We start from the raw sequence: 27,070 nt of genomic DNA, 5'->3' as shown, positions 1-27,070 counted from the left end.
AAAAGAAGAAAAGGGGAAAAGTATTTCAAAGAAGATTAAAAATAAATCCTAGCAATAATGAGGTGGGGGGAGGAGGGAGAGGAGGGAAAGGGAGAGGGAGAAAAACAGGGAGGATAGAAGGGAGGATATAGAGGACACTATTTAAGATTCCCGATAACCACCAAGCAGAGCAGAAATGATGTCAATGCCTGTGTTTATTTCTGGTGTGAAAGGCTGGGTCATGGATATACACAGAAGTGATGTTTTCGAGGGTGAAAAGCAGTACACTCACTGTGACAGGTCCCTCAGGAGGGGCACTCCAGGACTCGCTCCTATTGGCCTGCAAAGAACCAATAGAATGTAAGACACAACATTCTTTTTTGGTCCAAAAGTCTCTTGATCTGAAGGCTTTCTTCTGGGGAATAGAAGAGTAGACAGCTTCTTAAATGCCAACTGCAAACCCCTGTGTTCACAAACTCCATTTCCTTTTCCAAGCAGAGTATGATGTTCTCCCAGGAAATTAAAAAAAACAAAACAAACAAACAAACAAACACCTTTATCCTTGCCTGTTACATTGTGTAAGTCACCTACAAGACATTTAGACTCCCTCTTCTGCTTCCTGTATCTCCGGGATTTGACAGCTTCTCCCCAGCTCATGGCTAGAATTCCATAATGAAGTTTTAATTCAATCACCACCTCCTACGTAAGCTGCCTAACAGCATCTCACAAACGTATTAAGTCTCTCATATCCTTCTTTCTCTAACGCTTGGCTTTTTGAGCTGAGACTGGAATTTCAGTGGAGGAAGCTCATGAAGTCCATGATGGCCAATACCGATTGTCAGCTAGAATCACCTAGGAGACAAATAATTGAATATGCACGTAAGGGATGTTCTAGATTGGGTAATGATCTAACCTACATGTGGATGGCTCCATTGGTGTCCTGGACTGACAAAAAGGAGAGAGGATGCTGACCACTCTCTCTCTACCACATGACGGTGTGACCACCTGTCAAGCTGCTGCTACCATTTCTCCCTCTCTTTGAGGGACTTTACCCTCGGTGAAGTGGCTGATGTGAAGCCTCTGTAACTAAGGAATATTAGGAATATGGTTGACTCCTCCCCAGTTACGAACGTGAAGGTCTCTGAGCACATTTTCATTACTAAGTATTAAGTACCTTTAAGTACTAAGCATTAAGACCTTTAAGCATTCCAAATTTTGCCCATATTTTTAAGCTATGTTTTAAGGAATATGCCTGAAAATAATTTGGAAGCCGTTTGCGCATTGACTTCTGATGGTTCACCATGTGCTGGGAAATCTACTGCTTCCCTCCTGAGTTCTCTCCACTGCAGTACTGTTTCATTTCCTCCCAGTAATTGGGGCCACTAGAAAAGGGTCAGAGTGTCAGGAGGCTACCGTGTCTTGCTGTGTTGTTCATCTGCCTTGGTCCCGCTAGGCCATGGCAATATATTGATCCTAATCATAAGGAATGAGTCAGGTCAAGGGTGTGCAAATCAGTTGCTTTCCTCCCTGCAATGACAAAATGCTTGATGAAGCAGCATAAGAAAGGCAGGTTACTCAGACCTCACTGTATGAGGGTCCAGCCCATCATGGCGGTAAAGGCATGGCGGCAGCGGGATTCATGAGACAGCTGACACACTGACTTCACACTCAGGAAGCAGAGGCAGACAGTGTGGATGCAGTTGCCTTGACAATGAATATGAACCACCACAGCAGGTCTTTGAAATTCATCTGAATCATAATATTCGCAACATACATAAATACACATAAACACACATACACACATATGCACATATGCACAAAAATTAAAACATTTAATACCATAATAAGAAGTGCCTTCTACTGTGTTGTTGGTGATGGTAATACAAGGCATGTAATAATAACCAATTTTTTTCAAAAAAGAAAAAATGACCGACTGACTTCTTCAGTGAGTTTGCTTCATGATGATGACGAACAGAGAGGTAGAATTTTAGTATTGAATAATCCATAACAGGAAGTCTTCATTTCTACACTATGCATTTGGAAAGGAAGATAGCACATGTCCTCAGGGCGTCCTCAACCCTCACAGTAGTAATATTCAAAATAGCCAATTAGTAAATTCCTTCATAACTGTGAAGTGGTAGCATAGGCCTTTAATCCTAGCACTCAGGAGACAGAGAGATCTCTGTGAGTTTGAGGTCAGGCTGCTTTACAGAGTGAGTCCCAGGACAGCCAAGGCTACACAGAGAAATCATGTCTCAAAGAACAAAAAAAAAAAAAAACCAAAACAAATAAACAACAAATAACCCCCCCCCCAAACCAGGGTTCCAAGTTCTTTTTTAAAAATGATTTATTTATTTTTATTTTATGAACACAGGTGATTTGACTGCATGTGTGCGAGGAAGTCAGATCCCTGAGAACAAGAGTTACAGACAGTTGTGAGTGGCCATTTTGGTGCTGGGAATTGAATCCAGGTCCTCTGATAGAGTAACCCATACTCTTAACTGCTAGGCCATCTCTCCACCCCCCGAGTTCCAAGTTCTTAAGGATGGGCAGCTGACGTATTTGTCAAAGGCATATAACCTTCTTCAGTCCTCAGCCAGGTCAGTGAGAGCCGGGATCGCAGCTCTGGCCTCCCTCCCAGTACCTGGGCTTGGGTATTCCTTAATATTTATAGTGCTTCTGAGGCCTGCGACTGAAAGCACTCTAAAGAGTATAAGCTATCCGAAGGAGAAAAAAAGACATTTTTTATTGCTAAAATGAAATAAATGTAACTCGTTTGACCAAAATGGGGCTGATATGGCTAGGCATAAATTAGTACATCGCTTTAGATATTAATAGAGTAAAACATCCGTTAAACCATCCCTCGTCTTGGAGCTGCCAGAGAGAAAGGTCAACACAGTCCATTATCTTTAATTTCATTATTTCAATAGAAAGGAAAGGTGAAAAGTAAGTCCCTTCTCTTCAGAGAACAAAACACGAAGAATTCGGAACAAAAAGAATGTCCATCCATGGACTTATATAATCGATTTTCTTTTGGAAAAGGGTGTGGATATCTTCCTGTGGAAAAGTTATTTTTATTTACATCCCAAATGTTGCCCCCTTCCGGGTCCCTCCTCTCAGAGTTCTTCCTCCATCCCCCAGGATCTCCCCACCCGGATGTATCAAGTCTTTACAGGATTAGGGGCATCCTCTCCCACTGAGAGCAGACAAGGCAGTCTTCTGCTACATTATTTCAGGGGCTAGGGCGGGGGTGGGGGAACAGGGAGAAAGGCTCAGACCAGTCTTTGGTTGGTGGCTCAGTCTCTGGGAGCTCCCAGGGGTCCCGGTTAGTTGATACTGAGGCTCTGCCAATGGGGTTGCCATCCCCTTCAGGTCCTTCAGTCCTTTCCCTGATTCTTCCATAGGAGTCCTGACCTCTGTCCAATGCTTTAACTGTGGGTGTCTGTGTCTATCTCAGTCAGCTGCTGGGGAGAGCTTCTCAGAGGGCAGTCATGCTAGCTCCTGTCTGCAAATACAACATAGCTTCAGTAATAGTGTCAGGGTTTGGTGCCCACCCATGGGATGGATCCCAAGTTGAACCAGTCACTGGTCGGCCATTCCTTCAGTCTCTGCTCCATTTTTGTGTCACATTTCTTTTGGGTCAGAAGTTTTGTAGGTAAGTTGGTGTCCCCATTCCTCCACTGAGGATCCTGTCTGACTACTGGATGTGGTCTCCTCTGGTTCCGTATTCCCACTGTTGGGCATTTTTGGCTAAGGTCATCCACATCGATTCCTGGGGAACTCCCTCATTCCAGATCTCTGGTACATTCTAGAGGTTCCACCAGCCCCATCCCCAGCAGTTTCCATTCATTCTCCTGGCCCTTTAGACCTCTCTCCTATCTCCCCCTCAATACCTGATCCTGCCGCCCCTTTCCCCCTCACCTTCCCCTCTCTCATCAAGATTTCTCCTTCTGCCTCCCATGATTATTTTGTTCCCCTTCTGAGTGGGATTGAAGCATCCTCACGTGGGCCTTCCTCCTTGTTAAATGTCTTAGGGTCTGTGTGGTATATCGTGGGTATTCTGTACTTTTTAGGCTAACATCCACTTACCAGTGAGTATATACCATGCATGTCCTTTTGGGTCTGGGCTACCTCACCCAGGATGATATTTTCTCGTTCCATCCATTGGACCCCTATGTTTAGCTATATAAAATCAACGAAGAGATTACACACTCTTGGTTCAAGGTGTCTATCTCTACACCTGTAATTGCAACTGAGAAAGCAAAAATACAAAGAATCACCAAGCATTCTGGGAGTTCAAAAAGTGAAACACACATCACTTTGGACGTTCATCTTAAAACAACCAGGAGGGAAAGTCAATCCAAATTCCAGGGAATTTTAATCCGTGTACCAGGCGTATTTTCTTAGCCTTTTTTTTAAAAAGACAGATTCAAAGGATTGCATTTTCTAAGGAGCCCTTTCTAAGGCGCTTAAGCCCTAATCAGCTAAGTGTGACACTGGCTTGGAATGGGATTTGGTGTCTCATAATTAAGAGCGGAGTTCACTGTGGTGTAATTGACAGCAGACTTGGGCCACTGCTCTTGGAATTGTCTGGGATGCGGTTCTGATTCTTTGACAAATGTTTATTTGACCCTGAGTGTTGCTTTGGATTCCAATCTCTGTGGAACAAATTGCCCAACCTTAGTGACTAAAAGCCCCTCTATTTTTTTTTACCTGCTTGCTGTTTTACATGTCAGGAATTGGGGGTGACTCATGGTGACTTTAGAACTTGTCATATTCGGGGGGAGGGGTAGCCAGTTCTCATAGCATGGGTCAGGCACATGGTTCCAGAGTAGATACAACTAGAAAGATGAGACCATGCAACTCCTCATCTCCCTTCTTGTCAACTCCCTACCCTGGGCTTCTTTTCATAGCAATTAGATACCAGAAGTGAGGGTTGTGCATACTCAAAATCAGAGACTCAAGTTCTTAAGGTCCAAGCTAGCAAGTTATACATCACTGTTTCTGCAGAGGTCTATTGGTCAAAACAGGTCACAGACCAAGCAGGATCTGGGCATGGCAAGTGTGGGGTAGCATCGTGCTGAGCACTGAGATCGCAAGAGCAGGCCATGGCCTCCATTTTTGTAGCACCGTCTAGCACAAGCATTTAGGCAGTTAGTATACTTTCTCACAGAGAGGACCTCTCGTATTTTCTGAGAGTGGACCTTGTGTTTCGTCCATTACATAGCTGATGGCAGGATTCTGCTAGAACAAAACACTGCACCCAAGGAGCTGGGGAGATAGCTCAGTGAATGAAGTTCTGTTTAAGTGCAGGGACCTGGGTTCGTTCCCCAGAGCCCATGTGAAAAAGCTGGGTATGGTGAAGCATGCATGGTCTTTTCTGGGTCAGATGTGTGTGTATTTCAAGGTCTTCCACACTTTTCATTCCTAGGGTGCTACCTGCATTGATATAGTTCCACAGTGAATTGTAAACCTAATATTCAGCTTCTCTCGCTGGGTCACTTGCTAAACCTTGACGCGTCACATAGGCAACAGTCCTTCTCTGTGTGCCATGACATCTTGGATCCATAGGTGTCTGAGCAGACACAGCAGTCCGTAGCTCTGTCCCCAGTGTTTTGGAGAGCAGGGTCTCTATCTATCTCCAGTCTAGACTGCCTCTTACAAAGAGTCGTGCACATAGCAAGAGGTCAGGAAGCATATACTAAGTGTCAGTTTACGGAAGGTGCATGACCGAGCAGCAGAGTGACTGGGAGGGAGACCAGAAAACCCTTAAACAGGAAGAAGGCGGGTGTGATAAAGAGAGTCAGGGCTGAAGGAGGGGAGTGGCTAGCAGTACCAAAGAACCAACAGAACCGAAGCTGGGAGAGCAATAAAGAGAGAGCTCTGGAAAAGTGATGGACTCAGTGAGGACAGAAAGTAAAACAGAAAGTGTGATTCAACAGGAGAGATGCCGATCACATGGTAAAGATAAAGGGACAGGAAGTGAAAAGGCAGAGGTGGCTGACCATCCGAGGTGATGATGGCGAGCATCCATGGGGATGAAGGAAGAAGCAACCAGGAGGGTCCCTAACCGGGAATCAAAAGATAGAACACTCCCAAGCCCACGCTGTCAACCCATCTCCCCTTGGCCAGATAACGTTACTGGACCAAAGTCAAACGTGTGTGCCTGCATGCCCATGGATACACATGTCCATCCTACATTCTAGTTGATAGGGCACAGGGGGTGTTGCCTTACTGGGGAACTGAGGAGAGGCGTTGCGTCATGTAGAGCTAAGCAAGAAAGATCTACCTGGCAAGAACTCAGCTCTATGTGGTGGTTGGAGGAGACAGAGTATAAAGAAAGCAATCTAATGGACATGAGGAAAAGAGGTTCTGCTAAATACTGAAACAACACACACACACACACACACACACACACACACACACACACACACACACACACGGTTGCCCATTTGACTCTGAATCTGCTCTGCTGCTGTAAGTAACTGGTTTTTCCTGTCTACCGGGCACTGCTGTCACTCATTCCCAGCTACTGACTCTTCTAGCCCTTGTAACTGCTCTTGGGGTCGTTCCTATTGCTATTCTGACTTTACAGCCAGGGGAACTCTAGCTCCAGGGATGGCGTGTCTTCATAGGACTGGGAATGCACACAGCTCAGTGAGCTGGGAGGTGGACCCAGGTGGCTTGATGTTGAGATCTATGCTCTTGTTCTTTGAGACCCCTGATGTCATTGTGACATCATACAGGCACACTTTCCCCTCCCCCTCCCAACCTCCCCTCATCGACCCCTTCCTCCTTCCTCTTCATTAGTACTTCTTTCCATCTCATTTTTTTTAACCTCTTTTCCCACCCCTCCCCTCTTTCTCTAAAGTTTGCACTAGAGGAAAAAAATACTTGAGGAACAATATGCATTGCTTGTAGTTTTGAGCTTGGCTTATTTTGCTTAACAGTGTCATCCGTTTTCTTGGAAATGCCAGGCCTTTCCTTGTTATTATTTTTCTCTTTGAAACAGATGTTAAACTCGAAATCCTCCTGCCTCACCCTTCCCAGTCCTAAAATTTATTTCTCTTCATGCACGTGTGTAACAGAGAGACAGTGGGCGGGGGGGGGGGAGAACATGAGAGAGATGGAGGAAGGAGGGGGGACAAAAAGACAGAGGGAAAGGAGGGGAGGGAGGGGGAAACAGAGAGGTGGGGGAGACTGTGTATTCCTGAAAAGGCATTTAAATCCCTAGAGCTAGAGTTATAGCCCCACAGTGTGGGTGCTGGGAAAGGAACCCTGGTCTCTAGAAGTCTTCTTGCCTTCCAACTGTATTTCAAACTTCTAGTTTTCTACGTAAAGATTCTTTAAGCAGACCTGGAACTGAGACTGTTTTAGAACCTGTATCCTTCCTCTGGACTGACTCCTCCTCCTATTCTCAAGCTCGCCAGGCTCACCTTGAACTCCGCCCCCTTCCCCTCCTTCTCTCTTTCCTTCTAGGCTGAACGCAGCATTTAATAAACACACCGAGCAAGTGAACCCTGCCGCCGCAGTTCTGTCTTAGCGACAGAGCATGTGCTGGTCACGTGTTCAACATCTGTGCTACTCTCTCTGAGAGAGAGAGAGAGAGAGAGAGAGAGAGAGAGAGGAGGAGGAGAGAGGGAGAGAGAGAGAGAGAGAGGGAGGGAGGGAGAGAGAGAGAGGGAGGGAGAGAGAGAGAAGCTGATGCTGAACAGGGAGCTATTAACGTTTTTAATTAAAAGTGAGGGAAGATGCTAGATTAACATTCTTGAGCAATAACCATGAAGTTTGAACTTCGTGAAAATACTTGGGGAATTTGAAAAAATAATGCATCGTGGGACATCTTAAGATTATTTTCATTCGTGCCTGATGGTACTTTTTCATTTGCCTTTCCGTCGGGAGATTTTTCACATAAACCAATAATTTGTGTTAATTTTTGATGCCTCCTGAGCCTGTTCCTCATTATTTAACAGACTCCTGAAGCGCTTGGTTTCAATACTCAAAAAGACACTCTTCTTCAAAGCAGCGATCTCTTTTGTTTTTAACTTCAAAAGCATCATTCAGCGGTTAGGGATGTAGCTCAGTTGGTAGCATGTTTGCCCAGCATTCATACAGCGCCAGGTTCAATCCTCAGCACCCAGAATGTGGTTCACAGCCATCTGCAACTCTAGTCCCAGGAGACCCGACACCCGACACCCTCTTCTGGCCTCCACTGGCACCAGCCATGCAAGCAGTGTACCATATACATGATAGATGGATAGATAGATAGATAGATAGATAGATAGATAGATAGATAGATAGATAGATAATAGATTTTTAAAGGCGTCATTTAAAAAAATCTTTTCTCTACTGGAATGTCCCTGAGTATATCAACCACACTCCAGGTCAGGCCCCAGTGCCCAGAAATAGTTGACAAAATAAATTCAGGGGTACTTTTCTTTTGTTTTGGCATTTTACTTTATTTTATTGATCTTTTGCATGTTCGTTTTCATTTTCATTTCTGTGTTTTTGATGGGGGGATTGTTTCTTGTTTATTTTTATTTCTTGTTTTGTCAGAGAGAGAGAGGGAGAGGGTGAGGGGGAGAGAGAGAGAGAGACAGAGAGAGAGAGAGAGACAGAGAGACAGGGAGACAGAGAGACAGAGAGAGAGAGAGCTAAAACAAGTGTGCAAGTATGTTACAAAAAAAGTCATGACAATGTTATGCTGGTTTTTGATTAGTTACAAAAAGAAATCAGAATTGCAATGGAGTCTTCATATTTGAGAAAATGGGCAATGTTCAAAAGCAAAACAATTAACAGAATGTAACTATAGACAAAGCGCAGAGCTGTACCCGTTTGGTAGCATGCTTTGGGAGCGTGCACAGAGCCCCAACACTGCTTGGAGGGGGTGGGTAGTGCTCACCTGTGATTGAGAGACCTAAGGAAGCGGATCAGAAGTTCAAGGTCACCCTTGGTTAACGTGAAGAGTTCAAGGCTAGCCTGGGCTATGAGAGACTCTGCCTCAAAAATAAACAAACAAACACAAACATACTAGCCCTGAAAATGAATACATGAAAACAAATTAGGATGAATAACTTCCTCCATAGAGAATATTTGTGACGCTCTTTCCATGGAGCAGAAACCAACTATCTGCAGTCAGTGAGGCTTCCCTTCAGCTTTTCCATTCCGCCACAGCTGACTCACCAGTGCTAGAGTCCTGTTTGTCTGGGGTATGTGAGGAGGCGTATGTGGTGTGTGTAGTCGTGTGTATCTGCACCCATGTGAAGGTGCATGCCTATGTAGAAACCAGGAGATGACACTGGGTGTCCTGCTCTATTATCTGTGTACTATTGCCTTGAGACTGGTCTCTCACTGAACGTGGAGCCTGGGAAACTCTGACAAGACAGTGTTGAATCAATGGACCAAGTGTTTGACCATAGCCTGAGGGTGTGGGGGATCATAGAAATCAAGGACTCACCCTTACATGGCCCTTCCCCCCACCAAGCCATCTCCCTGGGTCCCAGCTAGTGTGTTTAGATTATAATGTATATGTATATGTAAATACATATATTCAGTCATAGAAGAGGGGGAAACACTATGAAAAGGTATAAGATTAGTGCTCTAGCCTATCGGGGAGAAACCCTTCAGACCAGTGGTTCTCAACCTTCCCAATGCGGCAACCCTTTCAGTTCCTCATGGTGTGGTGACCCCCAACCATAAAATTATTTCATTTCTACTTCATATCTATAATTCTGGTACTGTTGTGAACCGTAACACAAATATCTGATATAAACCCCCAAAGGGGTTGGCGGGCGACTCACAGGTTGAAAACTGCTGCCTTAGAACATTTCTCCCTGCAAAATATTGTAGAAAAATTTCACCATATTCTTTTCCAATGCCTGAAATTCTCTGCCACCTTAGGATTTTGCACTATACCTTAGACTGGTTTAGTCAAGAGCGGAAAGTGGGATTTTTTTTTTTCAATTTAAAATTTTTTTTTTGGTTCTTTTTTTCGGAGCTGGGAATCGAACCCAGGGCCTTGCGCTTCCTAGGCAAGCGCTCTACCACTGAGCTAAATCCCCAACCCCTCAATTTAATTTTAAATGTGCCTTATTTGAGTTAAATCGTTCTCAGTCGGGTACCTAACCACCATTTTGGGTATGGAGAACACAGAGATAAAAAGAGAAGGTGCTAGCCCTCAGAAGATCTTTCGTTTGGAGAAGGAAGGCAGTAACGAAGCGAACGGAGCTCAGTGAGAGCAGGATGAGTAATGGTCAGTGCCGGAAGGACGCAGACAAGAGCTTGGGGAACTTCTGCAACCCGGGCTGCCTTTAGATTGCTAAACGAATGACTCAGAAAAAAAAAAAGTATACATGCTCATTGCCACAAAATCATGGAATCATGGGTAAGAAAAACAAAGGAGTCGTTAGGCAGTGTAGAAGCAGCTTGCCCAGCTTCTCTGCTGGACCCATACATCTTTGAAAATTCGCCTTGGGTCCTCCAGGAGGGCTGAAGCCACGCGTGACTCTCTTTTTCTGCTACGCTGTACCTCGCTCTAAGTTGTGGACAGTGAATGCTGGCTCCTAGGTGAGTCTTTTCTCACTGAAGCTGACGGCGGTAATCCTTGTTCATAAAGTTTATCTCTCTCTTTCGTTTTCGATCCCTCACCTTTCATAGCCTATGGCTGAATTATTTCCGCAGCCAGGAAAATGAGCAGCAGAAACCTTGAGAATGGCTTAGTTAATCCTAACTCATAAATAAAGCTCAGACCGAAGCTTTCACTTCCTGTTCTCCTTTGACCTGCCTGTGTCACCTCCGGGGGTCGTTTTGCCCTGCTCTGTGGTTGTGGTCATTCAAGGGTAGTCTACTCTGCACATACTTCCCGGGAAAAGGAACCACACTCGTGGGTTTCTACACGGAAGTTTCCCTGCCCTCTTATGCCCTAAAGATACAATCCACCTCTTGAGAAATTCCTCAAGTCACGCAAAGGTGAAGTTTGCAACATATAGAGCCAGACTCTATGGCTTCAACTTGAAAAGTCTTGTTTTTCTTCCCGTATCAAGGTGAGAATTCTCCCACAGATACAAGTTAGGACCTTCTTTCCAATGAGCAGCGATTGCCCCCAGCATCTTGAGGCACAGCCGTTGTTGTTTCTCTGATCTTCGCTTGACACCCAGAGCGTTTCCTGCTCCACCATCAGCTGCCTCGTTTACCCCGTATCCCCTATCTCCGTTTTCTGGTTGTATTTTATCTAAATCATCTTCGCTTTAGTTGAGCTCAGGCTGTGTGGTTTTGCAAATTAAATCGATTGTGGGTTTCTGCATATGTCTCCTCCCTGTGTTTACTAAGCTTTTTTTATTTTAAAAATATTGTGCGTCTGTTTTCTTCTTAGCAGTGGCGAGGGAAGATTTGTTTGGCTCCAGGTTCTTTTGGTTCTTTTCAAACAAATTCAAGTCGATGTAGGAAGACAAGCTTTTAAGAAACAGACATAAATACTGTTGGGAGAGAATGCCTTTTTAAACATTTTTAGTTATTTATTTATTTTTACACTCCAGATTTTATTCCCCTCCTGGACACCCCCCCCCCCACAGTTCCATGTCCCATACCTCCTCCCCATGCCCCCTGTTTTCACATGGCTGTCCCTTCCTCACCAGACCTCTATACTTCCTGGAGCCTCCGGTCTCTTGAGGGTTAGGTGTATCTTCTCAGACTGAACCCAGACCCCAACACATATACAACAGAGTGCCCCTTTAATAATGATCGAATCCCCTTTAAAAATTAAGTATATGCATGAGAGATTACCCTAGTTCATGAGTCTAGACTTTAGATTTTGGGCAAAGAATGACTGTTTTGTTTTTCCAAACAAGGAAGCAATTGTGGTTTTATTTTCAAGTTTTAAATGTTTACCTTTTTTAAAAATTTTGCGCGCGCGCGCGCGCGTGTGTGTGTGTGTGTGTGTGTGTAAATGAGGTGTATGGGAGTGTCAGTGTGTGTGCCCCACACACCTGTGAAAGTCAGAGGACAACTTCTTGCCTTTACGCCTTTGTTTGGAGACCAAGTCTGACTTGTTCTTTCTTGCTGCTTGGCTGCATGCTGCAGCACCCACGCTTCTCCTGTCTCCTCCTACCTCAAAGACTTCTGGGAGTACAGCCGCATCCAGCCGCGTGGGGTTTTTTACATAGTTTCCGGGATCCATAGTTGAAACACCACGTTTGTGTGGAAGGTTCTTTTACCCACTGAGCCATCTCTCTAGCTCCCCCCCCCCAAAAAAAAGATTCTTCAGGAAGACAAGTCACGTGGCTGATGTTGAAAGGAGCAGGCCACATGAAAAGGCGGTTTACTTTAGCTCCATCACTACGATCTGGGGGGAAATGTGTGACATCCTCATCCTAACAGATTGAAACTGGTGATTGTTGAACGCAGCAGAAATAACAAGATCAAATACATGTGTGGAATTTGTAACATAGATACAACGAGGGAGGTGAGGGCAGAGTGGGATTCTAGTATTCCCAGCTGGCGCGATTCGGTAAGCCATAATCCTACTGCTCAACACAAGACATAGAAGAGAAATGTAGGCGTCTGAAGAAAGGTAGAAATTGTGTCTGGCATGGCTACTACATGTGGTGAACCACTCGGGAAAGTCTGATGATGCACAGTTGAAATTTTGAGAATGCAAGAGACGCGCATCTATCTGGTCCAAGAACGGTGTGCTTGTCAACGTGGATGACGGTGTTGCGCATGCCATCAAGAAAGAGACGGACGATTGCGATTGGCTAAAATGTTTCTTAGAAAAGAAGGGAGTAAAGGGATTCCATAAAGCCTCCTTGAGGAAACAGAACCAACCGTACACAGAAACAGAGTCTGCTGTGAGGCCAGCGGGACAGAAGAAGCAGCCAGCAATGGCAGGGGTGATTGATACTAGAGGGGAAAAGCAAGGAGAAGACAGTGGGTTTGTTCTTAGCCGTTGGTCCTCTCAGACCACAGGATGGCTGGTGTGGGCCCTGTGATGGAAATGGCAGAGGGCAAGGGACCGACTGGAAGAGAGGACAGAGTTGGCCTAGGAAAGTTATTGTCAAAGGGTGGGAGTAAGGCTACCCTATGGGTGAAACGTGTCACAAGTTCGTTGTTTGAAAATGCAAACCCTGCACTGTGCCTGACAGTGGGAGTAGGGGTGACCGAAATCACAAAAACGACAAGGGACCCAATGAAAGGCCAGCAGTGGAGGAGGGGTAGCCAGAAGAAGGAACAGGTTGTGGGAACCCTCCTTGGAGGCAAGGTAGGTGGAAAGAGACCAGAGAGGAGGAAGCACATGGGTGCCTTGCAGCTTTCGTTTTCTCTTCAAAACAGAAAAGCTCACCCATCTAGGGTGGAGAAGGAACAGTGGTGGTTTTGGAAATTAAAGAAAAACAGCCATGAGCCCGTCCATCTGGGAAATTCAAAAGGAGAGAGGTCAAGATGAGATTTTTGAAGAAAGATTATAGGCCAATCCAGTAAAAACAAACAAACAAACAAAAAGCCAACACACACACAGACACACACAAGCATAGATTATAAATTCGTTTATTTTGCAACTTTGGTAGAGATAGAACATTTGCTACTTAATCTTCTGTTTGCTTTTGTTTGTTTCAGACAGGGTTTCACATAACCCAGGCTGTCCTTGTGCCTCCACTCCCTGAATGCTGGGATGGCAGGCATGTGAGCCACCCCAGGCTCCTTTAACTGACTTTAAGTGTGGCAGTCAAGCGCTTTCCCTGGGTTTGCGATTCTCATCCTGCATCACTGTGTCTCTTCATAACTGTCTCACCCAGGCAGGAGCTCTGCATCCTTGGCCAACAGCTCCTGGTTTCTGTGCGCTCTGCCTCTATTAATCCGTTCTGCTCTGTGTCCATGAGAATATGCCTATCCCACACTGCTTGTATTATGTTTTTGCTTTTGAACCATGATTCATAAAATAATAAAATAGAAGAGATAGAAGGTCATCATATTTTACAAACATGTCCGATGAGTGAAGACTCCATTTGGAATTTTAATTCTAATGGATGACCATATTCATCCATTCGCCGTATCTTTCCCAAATCCCCCTTTCATGCTCTTGTCTCCTTCCCCCTCTCCTTCCTTCCTTTTTTATAACATTTCACTAATCTAGTTAGCGCTGCCTATATATACATGGGTGTGCACCCACCAGTAGCCACACCTCAAAGAAGAATAATGCTCCTCCCCCAACAATGTTGAATGGCCAATAGCTCTTAGTTAGGGTCGGGGCTTGTGAGCTCCTCCTCTATTCACGCTGGGAGCTTGACCATCTATTGTAACAGGGACGTTACAGTCATGAACCCACAGCCACTGTGGGTACCTGCACAAGATCAGTAAGGTCTTTCTTAAATCACACTCTCTTCAATTAATCTACCACACAGTATGGATTAGAACTTATTTCTATAATTGCACAACATTAGAGTAATTTGAATACCCGATGTATTCCAAATAGCTGCAGCCTTTGACTGCTCTAATTAGTTTGCGCTGAGTATTTAATTCATTGTGGTCACAACAGTGACTACATTTCCCCCTACGCGAATAATAACACAGATTTGTATACTGGTGAACTTTTCCTGTTTAGCATTCGATTTTGGACTACTATATGATATAATTTGAATATGTGTTCCTAAAAGAAGTTTTTAAAGTTCCTAAAAGAAGTCCCCCCCCCAAATGAGTTTTTAAGCATCGTGAGAGGTCAAAGACAAATAACCTCTGTTCTTTGCCATACATAGGTGAGGGGAACCGGCTTCTAATTTGGATGAATGGCAGAGTATCAGACTCAGCTATTCTTAATGGGAATGTTTAGTGCTCTATGAAAGTTATAATAAAAACCCCACTGGAAGGGGCTGGGGATTTAGCTCAGTGGTAGAGCGCTTACCTAGGAAGCGCAAGGCCCTGGGTTCGGTCCCCAGCTCCGAAAAAAAGAACCAAAAAAAAAAAAAAAAAACCCCACTGGAGGAGATGTTTTCATCATCTCTATAGAATCACATGACTTCCATTTCATTTTCTTTTGTGTGTAAAGCCTTGACTAGAGATAACCAAACTCCTTGATTGGGAATGAATCACAAGTACCTCTTTGTATGGTCCTATATTATGGAGAGGACTTCCCATACACTTTTCAAATGGATACCTAAGTGTGTCAGGATGGCCGAGTGGTCTAAGGCGCCAGACTCAAGCGTTGGCTTCTCAAATGGATACCTACAGATAGAACTGCTATCACAGTGTCAGCTTGTTGCCAATACTCAGCACTACCCTCTAAATATTGTTGACCCAACCTGTCAAAAGGGGAACTACTTTCCTACCCTATCACTTCCCCAGATTTAGCTCCCTTAATCCAATCCTAGTTGAAAACAGTTATGAGATTATCTTGATTTCATTAATAGAGATGGGGAAACCTGCCCACTGTGGGTGGCATCATCCCCTAGATAGGATCCTGAACTGCATGTGCAGAGAAGGAATGAGCAGCAATATTCATTCATTGCCTTCTTCCTCTTTCTCCTCCTCCCTCTTCTTCTTCACATACCATGTGTGTGCAAATATCATGGTCCTCTGTAGAGATAAAGTACAACTTGTTCGAGTAAGTTCTCTGTTTTCATCACATGCATTCCAGGGATCATATTCAAGGAGCTGGTTTGGCAGTAAGCGCCTCTCCACTCTGAGCCATCTCACTGGCCCCTGCTCTCTGTTTCTTGAATATGAATACAACCGGACCAGCTGTCCCAAGCTCCTGCTGCTTTGACTTCCGTGTCATAATAGAGCATGCCCTTGAAATAGGAGCCAGAAGAAACCCTTCTCCCTTAAGTTGCTTTGTCAAAGTATTTTATCACAGCAGCAGCAAAAGTAACTAAGTACCACAAGAGAACAGACGGACTCTTCTTTCTATTCCAGTGGAGCAGACAACTCTCAAAGTATAGCTTAGAGAGCGCTGCAGCTCTGAAAGTCCTCAGAGAGTTTGCGAAACTATTTTTACAGTACTGCCAAGGTCCACTTTTCCTTTTCACTCTTACTTTGTACAGGGAAGCTTTCTAGAAGCTTCGTGGTCTGATAGCAACAGACAGAGCACAGAGCTCATATGAGAAGCTCCTCACACCATCCTCTTGGAAGCTGGGCACTAAAAAGATTTGCAAAGGGTCTGGTGATATAGGTCACTTGCTTAGCATGCACAGAGCCCTAAATCCAGACCTCAGTATTATCAGAGAGGGAGAGGGAGAGATGATGGATGGATGGATGGATGGATGGATAAATGGATGGATGGATAAATGGATGGATGGATAAATGGAAGGATGGATAAATGGAAGGATGGATAGATAGGTGGATGGATGGATGGAGGAAGGGAGGGAGGGAGAAAATGAGGCAGAGACATAGAGAAATTTTCAAAATAAGAACACTTTTTTTCAATGCTTTTGCTTTGGAAATGCGATGCCTTATGAAGTACATTATATTAACATACTACATAATTGACTTATATCGTCTTTCATTGAGAAATAATTATTCTAACATTTTGTTATATTTTCTAATTTGGAAAATATTATAATCCACATAACTGAGTTCTTCTTACAGAGTGAGCTGGGGAGTATCTTAGTTCTTTGCCTAGGAAGCCCCGGGTTCGATGTCCCCATGTCTCGTAGACTGGGTTTGACGCCCAACTGTAATCCCGCTGCCTGGAAGGTAGAGCAAGAGGATCAGAAGTCCAAGATCATCTTTGACTCCATAGACAGTTCAAAGCTAGCCTGGGCTACATGAAACCCTGTAAATCAATCAGTCAATCGATCAATCACTAAAATAAAGAGTAAGAAATCTTGAGACAAAAATGTGAGACTGAACTTCTGCAAAGCAGGAATGAGCAAATGGAGACGCTGCTCACTTTGGATGGAGACGTGGGGACCGTGAGCAGTACCTTGTTTTGCATTCCAAAGCCTATAAATGTGCTATGTGCAGAATACATCATTCAAGGATCGCATACATAGACATCTATCATGATGTAATGAATCCCATATTCAGCCTAGTAATTAATGTTCACAGAGAACAGTTGAGGATACAAAAAGAAAGACATCAATGTATCATTATTATCTAATATACAAATGTATCAATCATGTTTTCATCCTGAGTTGGAATTATAGGCATGATTGTTCATGAAGGTTTTTTTTTAAAAATTAGCTTGTATAGCTGAATGGATTTGTGGTATAATGTAAAATTAATACCCATATGCAACTCACAAGCAGAAATGCAAACTGATTTAAAAAAAAAAAACAGGCAAAGGTCTTGAATAAACATCTCTACAAAGAAGGTATGTGACTGGCCAACAAACTCAGGGAAAGATTCTCACCCTCACTTATCATTAGAAAATGCAAATTGTAACCACCACAAGCTCACACCTATTACTATGCATACGAGAAAAACAACAGAAAGGGAGATATGGTGATTCGGTGCACTGTTTTCAGGAATGTGCAATGGCAGAACTGTTGTGCAAAGCCAACAGTGGTTCCTCAAAGCATCGGGGAAGTAGAGAGTCCAGGATTTAGCCCAGTGGGAAAGGTACTATCATGCATGAGGTCCTTCCTAAGTTCCACTTCCAGCAGCACAATTTTTTTAAAAAATGATCCTAAGACTCAGCCCTTTAGTCAGTACATTTCCAAAGGACTTGACAGCAGGGACCTGGAGAGGTATTTGCATGTTCATGAGTGCCATCACCCTTATTTGCAGCAGCCAAAACGTGGGGACAGCCCAAATGTCCTTAACAGATGAGGAGTGAGTAAAACATAGTGCATATGCAGGGGGGGGGTACTATTACTGACTCTGCAAAAAGGGGGAATGACTTCTCTGACTCCAACACACAGCCTGGAGAACGTTACACTGAGGGGTGTGACAGCATCTGTATGATTGTCCTTGTCTGAGGTATTTTGTTACTTAAATTCCCAGGTGTGGCGAAAGCTGAAAGCTCAATGGTTAGACCCCAAGAAAGGGGAGTTGTGAGCATCAAACATGAGGCTGGGGATTTTACAGGAACAGAAAGTAGAGCATTAGTTACCAGGGGCTGAGAAAGAGGTCGGTGCTCAGAGACGTGGGTTCAAATATTCCAAGTTCAAAGGTTTGGAAATTGGTCTATGACAATATGGACACACACACACACACACACACACATACACACACACACACACACACACACTGTAAAGTTCAAATGATCACAGTAGTGAATTTTATGCCATGTGGGTTCTTTCTACCACAATTAAAAGGGAAATTGTGTTAGCTGAAATAAGATTCTGTGTGACCTGGGGAGAGTCCCTTCCATTACATAACTGTCATAAAAGTGAGTTAGCTGTCTTACTGAGTATTTTGTGCAAATTCTCCACTTCAGCTCAGTCCTTAACATGGTCTTAGAGTGAGCATTCTACATTTACATCATATTCCTTACTTTCTCTCCACCTGCATACATCCCACTCCAGAGGAGCCCGGGGAGCTGCTCTGGAGATGACTTGGTGGATAAAGCACTTGCTGTGTGAACATCAGTGCTGAGCTGTGGTTCCCCAACACCCACATAAGAGCTGAAACGTCCTTGAAATCCCAAAACTCTTAGGAGTTGGGGACAGATTCCCCTGGGTAAGCTGGCTAGTCAAGCCAGTTGGATCAAATCAAAGCAGTGAACTCCAGTGTCAACAAGAGACTTAGTAAATAAAGTGAAGAGTGACTGAGGAAGACGTCCACGGTCAGCCTCTCGCTTCCACATACATGGGCATACATGGTCAACCCTTGGCTTCCACATGCACGTGCATGCATATGTATACAAAGCACATATTTGTTACCAACGATATACATGGACACATACACTGCAAACACATACAATAAAAAACATTAATCAATGCCATTTTAGCATCCACACACACATACTGCTTTCTGCTTGATAGAGTCAGGAGCCCACTTAGGCCTTGTGAGCCGAGGACACTACTCAGGATAGAACTTACATTGGTATTAGCTCTGATAGTGCTTCTGTACACCTCTGAGCTTATATGCACTTGCCGGCGTGCCCAGAGTTTTAGGTGAGTTCTGCATATCACACATATGCTTATAAGGAGAGGGTTTTACTAGCTGAGGCACACCATGTTAAACACTTTTACGTGCATGATTTAGTGTCGTAGACATTGACCTTGCTCTGCCGCTCTATCCCTCTCCATACGTGCTTTGTTTTCCCAAGTAGCAACTCTGTGCCCATCAGAAAATAATCTTGATGTACTCTTCCTGATTTCTTCTTGTCAGCATCATCATCTCTGTACTCAGCATCTGGCTAGTCTAGTTCTCTTGTGTCGATGTGCATGCCCTTTGTCAGAGTGACTTGTTCACTTAACACAGTGTTCTTAAGGTTTGTCTAGGTTGTAGTGTGTGTCAAACTCTCCTTCTTCTTTAGGTCTGAATATTCCTAGTGCTGACGTTTAGATCCCCAGATCACACGTAAAAGCTGAAGTCTCTTTGAAATCCCAGAACTCTTAGGAGGAGGGGACCGATTCCCCTGGGCAAGCTGGCTAGCCAGAGCCAGTTGAATCAAATCAAAGCAGTGAACTCCAGATTCAGTTAGGTATTTGGACACATTAAATAAAATGGGGGTGATTGAGTAAGACCCCTTAGGTCAGTCAGGCCCTGGCTTCCACATGCATGCGGATGCACAGACACACACTTGTGACAATGCACACATATGTGTATACATACATGCAGTGCTAACTGTAATATTCTACCTTACCCTTTTCAGCCTCAATGACTTCTTTTGTAGAACTAGACATAGGCCATTTTCCAAAGGACACTATTTAGAGTTAGTGAGGATGGACGGACAGACAGACAGACAGACAGACAGACACACAGACACACACACACAGACACACACACACACACACACACACACACACACACACACACACACACACTGAGGCACAGGGCTCATATATCGGGTGCTAACTCTCTTCCTTTATCCGAAAATCTCCCTCATGAGTGTTCACATGTTCATACGCAGGCCAGAGGACACTTTGACTGTCATTTCTCAGACCCCATCCATCTTGGTTTTTGAGGCAGGGTCTCTCCCTGGCCTGGAACTCAGCAGGTAACCTAGGCTAGCTTGGCAGAGATGCACCTCTTTCCATCTCCTCAGTGCCAGCACCACAAGCTCATGCCCATGTCAAGCATCTTGTTGTTTTTACACTGGTTCCAGAGACTGAGCTAGGTAGGGTCCTTCTGCTCTCTCTCTCTCCAACCCCATCCATCCTACCGCTCTTTTTCTAATTTATAAGTTTCCTGAGGAACAAGGTGAAAATACACCATTCTCACTTCCCTGGTTCCTAATGTCATACTTTAGCTAGGACTCTAGAGTTCCAGCTGTGCTTGATTAAAAGAGTAGGGGATTGTCCTTTCTTACTATATTAGAGCACAGCTCTCAGGGAGAGCATTAGAAACATAATCAGACTTGCCAGACTCTCCCACTATCCTTACCTCTACAGATCAGCAACAAGGAAAATTATATCAAGCGCCTGTCACTCAGAGAAACAAAGTAACCAGAATGCATTGTGGGTTGCGCTCTTCCCTATTAGCTTAGGTGAGAGAGGAAGCTGATCCATCCTGAGCTTCATTAAGATACTGAGGTCAGGCTAAATGAATCAGATCAGCATGTGAGGAACCAGTTCTCCATTATCTTAATCTGTTGTCCTTGGCCTAAGTTAATTAGAGTTAATCACTATGGAGTTAATTATAGTACAACATAGCATGCTGTTAACAACATATTCTGCCTTCATTGCGTTATTAGAATGGACAAGTCGGTCGGTACCTTGGCTGAAGGGTGACTGAGGCAAGCCTGCCAGGTGAAGAAGCTGGAGGGACGCTAATCTGGATGGGAATACAAACCCACTTTCCACAGTGGATGCCAAACAGCAGACACTAAACTCAAAACAGTGACTCTCTAAACAAATAGTTTACCTTGTTTCCGACTGATTGCCCCAACTGGTAAAACTACGTGAAAATTATATTGTATCTAACCTTTTGATTCTTTTGTGTGTGTGTGTGTGTGCCCAGCACATGTGTACACCTTCATGTGTGGGCCAGAGGTGGGATTCCAGTTGCTCTTTTTAGAGACAGCGTCTCTCCCTGAACTTGTGTTACCAATTTGGCTAGACCGGCTGTCTACTTTGCCTCATAGCTCAACTTCCCTAGCTCTGGAATGATAGACAAGTCCAACATTTGTATGTGGGTGCTGGGGATCCAACGCAGGGTCTCAGGGTTCTGCTACAAGCATGCCACCCACTGAGCCACTCCCCAGTCTTATCTTTTGATTCTTTAAGCAAGGTTTCTCCCAAATGGCTCTCTCCAGAATTTCCCAAAGATGGTAATTTGGCTGTCAGAAACTCAGTGATGTCCAGTTTGTCTTACCTGTTGGGGAAAAGACAAAGGCACTGTCTTTGAAGCTGTGTTCAATATATAAAGGTGTAACCTGTTAGCCTTGTGAGACAACCTAAACATTGCCTACAGCTGAGAGTATACACTTGCTATTTTGGTGGTAGTGGTGGTTTGTTTTTTGAGACAGGTTATTTTTGTGTAGCTTGGCTGTCCCGGAACTCTGTAGATCAGGCTGGCCTCGGACTCAGAGATCCCCCTTGCTTTTGCCTCTCAAGCACTAGTATTGTAGGTATGCACCAACATGGCCTGGCTATGTTATCTATTTCAGTCCTCACAAGAGCCTTCACAGAACTAAAGAGCGGCAAGGTCACTGTCAGTTCAACTGAGAACAATGGGGTTGATGACGAGTGTCAGAGTCAAAGCGTGATCGTGCCTGTTTGTCATCCTAGCACTCAGACTGAGTCGGGAGTGTTTCAAGCCTGAGTCCATGCTGGGAGAGAACATGAACTTCAAAGCCAGCCTGCGCTACATAGCCAGACTTTGTCTCACAAAAAAGCAAAAAGGGAATACCAGGGGTTCTGTGTGATAGTCCATTTCTGTAATAGCTGTGCTTGGGAGACTGAAGTAGAAGGATCACAAGTTTGAGGCCAGCCTAGGCAGTTAGCCAGACCTGTCTGAGGAAAGGAAAAGCTCAGGATAGTGGTGAGCATTAACTGAACAAGCTTGGTGAACACAGATACATGGGACGGGAGTAGCTGTGTCAACAAGCCTGCTTCGTTAGGAGGAAGCTCATTAGATCATCTATGACAGTGTTTTCAGGGTCTGAAGGTGTGTGCTTGCTTTCCTCAGGTAACCACAAAGTAGCGGTTAGCTTCTCTCTTAATAGATAAGACTGACAAGAGTTGATGCTGCCTTGAAAATGCCCACAAACTCTTTTATTTTGAGAGTATACCTGGTGACTTAGTCGTGATGTTGGTAGCTAGGCAGGTATGAGGTCGCTTAGAGGTCATACATGCCCCTTCCCTTACAATTAGCAGCTCCCCAAACCAGGAAGTGAAATTATGTGGCTCTGGTTACTGGTTCAAAGGTTGCCATCTGAGTCCTGTCTCTGGCCCTAAGTGTAAACATTCCAAGCTGTGCAGAAGATGGTAAGATGGCTATCTAGCAGGAGGGCTTCTGGTAAAGAACTCATTGTCCCTTTCCCGGAGAATACATCCAAGTGGGCCTCTCAACTGCTTGGGCAGGAAACTAACCCTCAGGAAACCCACCTGTTGTTCTAGGGACTTTAGAAACAGGATAAAGCTCACCCAAAAATTTAGGCCAGCATAAACGTCTCTGGCCGTTGTGGGCTAGCATGCTGTGAGAGAGTGCTTTCCCCTACAGTTGTCTCTCGTCTATTGTCCACTCTCACTTTCTAGAGGCCCTCAGAGCTCGACTTCTGTATTGTGTTCTTGGTCTTCTCTGAACTCATTTGATGGAGAGTGAAAGGACCAAAGAGTCTCTGGAGGGCAGAGTGAGATCCCCATGGCACTGACAGATTTCTCAAGTTTGCCTCTGCACCCTTCCCACAACACCGCCTTCCCCATTTCGTCCTTTGTTTTGTCTTTTTCTTCCACTGTGATCCAGAAGGAGCCCAGACCAGCTTCACAGACAAGAACGGATAGTGGAGGGCCTGTTGCTCAGCAAAGCTTAGTATTTTCATGTGCCCAGACCTCACCAGCATGCCTTCTTTGTTTCTTTCTTTTCAAAAGTACACACAGCAGGATGTGAGCTCACCAGTTACCCAGCACACAGAGATACAGGAACTGTGGGGCTAGCTGAGGATAGGACTTCAAAGAGTGGTGGAGAGGAGGCTTTGCTTCCTGCCTGCTTTGAGAGCTATCCTCTCTCCAGAGGAGCCCTAACTGGGGCTCCAGAGATGCTCAATGCTCACTTCCCAACCTGTGGGTTTTCTCGGAGCCATAAAGAAGGAATCCGGTGATGGCAAAGAACACTTAGATGATGGGATATCCTTCTAGCTTTGGGAACCTTGGAACTCAAGAAGAAACAGGTGTGTGTGTGTGTGTGTGTGTGTGTGTGTGTGTGTGTGTGTGTGTGTGTGTGTGTGGTGGAGCAGGGCAGCCCACTATAAGTGGCGCTTCCTCTAAGCAGATGATTCAGGATTATACAAGAAGCAAACTGAGCAAGCCACGGAGACCAAAGCAGTAAGCAGCCTCCCCGCCCCACCATGGTCACTTCGTCCACATCAGTTTCTGCCTCCAGATTCCTGCTCTGCCTGAGTCCCTGCTTTAACTTCCCTCATGGAGCATGGTTAGGTCCAAATAAAGCCTTTCCTCCCCAGATTGCTTTCAGTCAGTGTTTTATTGTGGCAATATAGCAATAGAGAACCAACTAGGACAGCCATGAACTTGTGATCCTCCTGTCTCAGCAACGTATGTTCCCTCTTAGCCATGGTCATGGCCCCGAGCCTTCCTTCCTGCTAGGATTTACTTTGTTTTGCTTGGTGGAAACCCCTCTAACGTGTGACCTGGAATGCATATTATTCATATTCATAGATTCCTTATGTGCTTACTGCAGTCCTGAGAATGAACATCTGAGGAAGCTCTGGCCTAGACAGCCATTAGGAGCTTAGATTTCAAAGGAAAAAGCAAAAATGGCCTTCTCACAGCAAATCCCATGTTGAGCCAGTCTTCTGACTTCCTTCCCATCTCCAAGCCGTAGAGCTAACTCTTCAATGGGGATGGGAAGGTTTGCCTGGCGATCCATTGAGTTTGACTCAATCCTGCTCTTGTCTCAGGAAAGTTAGGCACGCTGATTTTGTAAATGCTATGTTGTCAATTCTTCAAATCTTCATGGTTTGTCTTAAACCTCTTGTATTTAATGTGTTTGTATTTATTTACATTTATTTGGTGTGTGTGTGTGTGTGTGTGTGTGTGTGTGTGTGTGTGTGTGTGTGTTATGACATGTCATGAGAGTCAGAGGAGAACTTGAGTTCCATCCTTCTACTTTGAGGGTTCCAGGGATCGAACTCAGGCCGTCAAGTCTGATCGCACCCGTGTGCTAGGCCCCACTTGCTTGTTTGACTCCACCGAAGTGCAAGGGTTTTAAAGATGGCCCTCCTATTCCCACCAGTATTTGCCCTTATTACCTACTCCATGAACATCCACAGCGTCAATGTGGCCAGTGAACAGTATTTCTAGAGTGTTTCTAGAATCGAGAATGAAACGTTGTGTCTCTAATGTGTCAGCTTTCTGTCAGTGCATGAGTCTCCATATACCAGAGAGTTCAGCTACTGCACCTGGAAGGCCATGCCCTTCGGGTGCTGGACGAAAATGGACCAGAGAGATTGCTTTCCTCTCCTTCATTTGATGGTGAAGAAGCTGGGCCTCAGAGGTGGAAGTGCCTATCCTCAATTTATCTAATTCCTCGGCTGGGCTTTGCAGTGGCCTCTTCACCTTTCACCGGTGCATCAGCATGGTCTACAGCCATGCACCTCATAGTTCTGACTCTGCCTTGGATAGTCTGGAAAGTATGTGGTTGCCTTAATCTGTTTCTCTCCCTCCCTTTCTCCCTCCCTCCACCCCTCTCCCGTGTGTGTGTGTGTGTGTGTGTGTGTGTGTGTGTGTGTGTGTGTGTGTGTTATGTGCTTTTCCACTCTAGAAGGGATGCTTGTGTGTGCATGTGTAGTATGCCCCTGTATATTGAGACCATAGGTCAATTTAGGCTCCTTTCTCCGTGGTTATCCACATCAATTTTTGAGACACAGTATCTCACCGGGACTTGCCAAAAACAGCTAAGCAGGCCAGGAAGGAGTCCACCTTTCTCCATCTCTCCAGCGCTGGAGTTAGAACTGTGCACCAGAATGTCCTGCACTTGGACACAGGCTCTAGAGATAAAGCTGGAGTCTCCATACTTGCACAGCCAACCGCCGACTGAGCTGTCTTCCCGGGCCATGGTCTTAAACTTAATGGAGCAGAATTGCTTTGAGCGCAGCATTTTAATAAGTTCATATAGCAACGAGATGTGACCTAGAGAATAGGAAAAATCATTTGCAAGTGAAATGTGAATATATTTTGGAGAATGTGCAAACAGTAGATATTATTTCCCTTCAAAAAGAAGAAGAAGAAGAAGGCTTGGGGGTGATTTTTAATATGCAACACCAACATGGGAATACATAAGAAGGGAATCCTGACTAAGAATGTCTAAACCTTCACTCAGAAGAGTAACAGCTCACCGTATAGAGGAGAATTCTTGTTTATGCCTTTTTAAAAGGACATAAACAGTAATAATGATAGAGGCCCAACCCAGATATGCTAACGTTCACTTCAGCCTCACCAGATTTCCATGTTTGTAGAATTGCCGGACTAGTGAGCTCGTAGGTTAATGAAAGTCAGCAGTATTTACTAGTCAGGCTCACTGCTCCCAGGAGGAACACGAGAATATGTAGCTACCATTTAGGGAGCGGTAATCAAATTTCAAATCTAGGAAGTAGAAGGGCTTCCAAGGCGAGTCAAGTTCAAGCCTCGTTTCAATTACCTGTCATGCTGCTGTGACAAAGTGCCTGACAGAAAGGAGCTGAGGAAGAAAGGTTTCATCTGCAGGCATAGTACAAGGTGACAGCACATCATGGCGAGGACATCAGGGCAGCAGCTAATTGAGGCACCTTGGATGCAGGTTGACATTGAGTCCACAGTCAGGATGAGAGGGAGATGAGTGAGTACCATGGGCTAGCTCGTTTTTCTTTTTCTTCTTTTGATTCCATTTGGGACCTCAGCCCATAAAACGACACCTCCCACCTTTAAGAAGGGTCTTCTCACCTCGATTAGCCTCATCTAGAAAATGCCTCACAGACCTGTCCTCAAGGTTTGTTTCCATCATGATTCTAAATCTCATCAAGCTGAAAGTCAGCAGTAACCCCCACAGCACTTCTCTCTGCCCTAGTCACCAGCATGTAGGTCTTGAATGAGGACTGAGAAATCAGGTCAAATCTATGGCTGACCCACAAAGCAAGATGGCTCAGTCAGATGCCAGAGCTGAATGTTGGCACGCACTGCTGGCAAAGTAGGTGAAAGCCAGGTTGATTGAGATCTTGCTTTAGTGCAAGGCCTTAACCAGATTCAACAGTTCAAATGGTCAAGAGCAAAATGAGACCCATGTTGGGAGTCATCAGCAAAACCCCAGCTCCTGAAGAGAGGATACTCCCTTCTGGCCTCTTTGACACGGGCACTCACTTGCAACCTACACGGTGACGTATACAATACACACAATACACATAATTAAAAAGAAAATCAATTTTTACAAAAAGAGAGAAAAGAACATACTAGGTGACCAGGACGTTAGAATGGTATGATGGCTAGGACATAGGAGCTTTAGTCACATCTATTTCTAGATGAGTTAACAGCTCCTTAAAAGTCAAAAAGGTTTTTTGTTCTCTTTTCGATGAACCTTTAGTGCATTATACTCTTAGGCTTTGTTCAAACAATATCTGAAGAACATTGATTATTCTGGATATGTTTGAAAAGCACTTGGATAGGAAGAAAAATGTCTGGCTGCCTTGAGCACATTTAAATCAAAACCCTTGCATCATGATCAGTACACCAACTGTTGCCAAGAAGGAAGGAGATAAGGGTGGGTGCTGTACATACTGGAACCCCTGCCTTGCTGAAGGAAATGTAAACCAGTATGTTCAGTGCAGGAAACAGCGCAGTGGTGT

General features: G+C 44.7%; 1 protein-coding gene and 1 long non-coding RNA gene across 10 annotated transcripts in view; one reads left to right on the top strand and one right to left on the bottom strand.

Annotated features, from left to right (window-relative positions):
* Positions 1 to 27,070, top strand: part of Prkcq (protein kinase C, theta) — a 132,268-nt gene that overhangs the window by 9,370 nt on the left and 95,828 nt on the right.
* LOC148000274 (uncharacterized) lies at positions 13,503 to 17,030 on the bottom strand. Its single transcript, XR_015641829.1, has 2 exons — positions 14,945 to 17,030; positions 13,503 to 14,827 (listed from the first exon to the last, which is right to left on the bottom strand). It is a non-coding gene; the product is annotated as an uncharacterized LOC148000274 (long non-coding RNA).

The sequence above is a fragment of the Rattus norvegicus genome, chromosome 17 (genome assembly GCF_021556685.1).
Source record: "Rattus norvegicus strain SHRSP/BbbUtx chromosome 17, alternate assembly SHRSP_T2T, whole genome shotgun sequence".
In the NCBI taxonomy this organism is placed as follows: domain Eukaryota; kingdom Metazoa; phylum Chordata; class Mammalia; order Rodentia; family Muridae; genus Rattus; species Rattus norvegicus.
This window is presented reverse-complemented; position numbering and strand designations above follow the sequence as displayed.